The sequence below is a fragment of the Frankliniella occidentalis genome, unplaced genomic scaffold (genome assembly GCF_000697945.3).
Source record: "Frankliniella occidentalis isolate FOCC.00 unplaced genomic scaffold, Focc_3.1 Scaffold259, whole genome shotgun sequence".
In the NCBI taxonomy this organism is placed as follows: domain Eukaryota; kingdom Metazoa; phylum Arthropoda; class Insecta; order Thysanoptera; family Thripidae; genus Frankliniella; species Frankliniella occidentalis.
The window spans coordinates 73,001-75,695 of record NW_026267385.1 but is presented as its reverse complement, the minus strand read 5'-3'; positions in this window follow the sequence as shown (position 1 = coordinate 75,695).

Genomic DNA, 2,695 nt, shown 5'->3' with positions numbered 1-2,695 from the left:
AGCAACCAGGTATGGTTGCCCCTCAAAGTCAAGGATGTCACAGCTGATTTTTTTAAAGCGATGGTCAGGGACATCATGAGGCAGGAGTGTTTCATGTTTATTAGCATCACTGTGCCTCTCACAGATGCGGCAGGTTTGGAAGAGGGACAAGAACTTTCTCGTCCAGTATAACTAAACCATCTTCTACAAATACGTCATTTTTCAGAGGCTAGTATGGCAGAGCGGCTGGGTCAGCTTTCCCCTTGGACTTAGGCCAACCATTCTGGTAATAGGATGTGACAGCTGTCAGACCAGGATCCCTAGATGTATAGAGAGCAAGATCCTTTTTGATTGCTGGTGATATTGGGAGATGTTGAGTGACTTCATGAATGACCTCAACCATTTCTGGGTCATCACTGACTTCATCTTTGAGGTATTGGCGGGATAATAGGTCTGCTAAATACATTTCCTTCCCCGGGAGATATTCTACAAGTAGGTGGAATTTCAGCATATTTTACTACACTCCATTAAAGCCGTATATCACAAGTTTTTTGAGTCTATTGTTTTTGACTTTGTGCAGTGGCTTCTGGAAAACTGACACAAGAGGTTTGTGGCCAGTCTGGAATTTAACATTTGGCATTGCATGAGAGGGCAATCACTACAGAAAGTAGGGGTACACATTTTTATAAAAGTTAAAGTGAAAGTGCCAAAAAGTCAACTGAAAGTGATGAAAACTGACAGAAAATGTTGACAAAAGTAACTTATCGTGCGTTGATCAGATCAAAACTGAATAAAATAGAGGGGATATAGGCATAGAAATGAAGTAAACGTTGTAAAACGGTGAAAACGTGAATAAAAGTGGAAAAGTGAAAAGTTGAAGTGTACGCATTTTCACGGAGTGATTACCCTCTCGGCATTGCATAAATAAACTTGTCAAAAATGTCAGCAGCGAAGCAGAGAGCTAATGTTTCTTTCTCAACCTGTGCATACTGGACTTCAGTGTCATTTAATTTTCTGAGGCGGACGCTACTAATCTGCCACCCTGTACAAGACAAGCCCCAAGTCCCGTCTGACTGGCATCTGCCTGAACTATCGTAGGTTTGGTGGGGTCAAAAGGAGTGAGAGCAGGGGCCTGACAGACACAATGTTTTAGCTTCTTAAAAAGCCTTTGTGTGCTCTGGGAGCCAGTCGAAGCAAACATCTTTGAAGAGGAGACTATATAGCGGTGTGGCAATTGTTGCAATGCTAGGGATAAATTGTCTCAAGTGATTGAAAACACCCAGTACCTTTTGTAGTTGCTTCTTTGTTTGAGGTTCCTCAAGGGCTTGTATGGCCCGCATTCTATCAGAATCAATTTGAATATTCCCCTAAGACCACAAGAACCCCAAGAATTTAACTTGCTGCTTACGATGCTGAATTTTGTCTGGATTAAACTGGATGTTTTCGGATTTACCCCTTTCCATGACAATCTGAAGCGATCATGCTCAGCGAGAGTTCTGCCTATCACAAGACAGTCATCAAAGTAAATGATGACTCCATTGCCTTCAAAAGCCAGGTCATTGAGAAATTGAAATATTTCTGGTGCACTGCTCAATCCAAAGGGAAGTTTCAAGAATTTGTATGTTCCATAAGGAGTAGAAAAAGCACAAAGAAGGCTAGATTCTGCATCAAGCTCAGCATGCCAGAACCCATATTTCAGGTCAAGTACTGTAAAGAATGAGGCATCTCGCACTTTGCTGGATATTTCATCTAATGACGGTATAGCATATTTTTGACGTATTATTGCTTTATTTAGCAGTTCTGGGTCGAGACACAGTCGAAGATCCCCATTTGTTTTTTCTCGTATAACTAAGTTGCTTGTAAACTTTGGCATTTCATTCACTACTTTAGCAATTATACCCTCATGTTCTAGTTTGTCAAGGTTGGTTTGAGTCGTTCCTGGATTGAGAAGCTGTATCGCCTAGCAGGACTTATTCCCGGGGTGATGTTGGTCTATTTGAATGGTCACTTTTTGTTTAAAACTTCCACGCCCACTGAAAGAATCTTTATACTTAGCAATGAACTCCTGTTTATTTTCAGGGATTGCATCTACTATAAAAATTTTATACATTCCCACGCAAGGGTGTTGTACCCTTCTGATGAGGATTAACCGTTCACGGGTGTCTAGACCAAGTATAGGTCGTTCCTCTGTGCTTATCACATAGTACGTACAAACAACTCTGTCTCCATGTTTGGCTTCAGTGAGGATTTGCAGCTGCCAGCCGGGACGCTGCCCGCCGCTACCGTTAGTCGTCTGCTCCTACCGCATTCGAAATAAAAATGTGCGCGTATAGTTTGTTGAGTTCTGCGTTCTGTTTTCAAAGTAGTTTAAAGCACATGCCCAAAACGATAGTGAACATGGAAAACAGTGTTTACCGCGAGCTAGCCATTTTATAAAGTCAGAGATGGGGGAATGGGAGCACGGAGGGGCAATTGTTTTCGTTTATGTGCATTTTTGTGTGCACGTGCTAACGAAAGTCTTTCTGATCAGAACTTCAAGAGCACATTACTGTCATCGACGCAGCAGGAGGTAGCTCCTTTCGGAATATTCTCAACCTCAGCCCCGAGCAGTCATCACATCAGCACCCAATCCGGAGCCATCTTTTCCAGCGGAAGTTCCAGATAAAGTAAGTAAATGCGCTCATTACATCTAGGATTTTCAGTCGCCCCCCCCCCC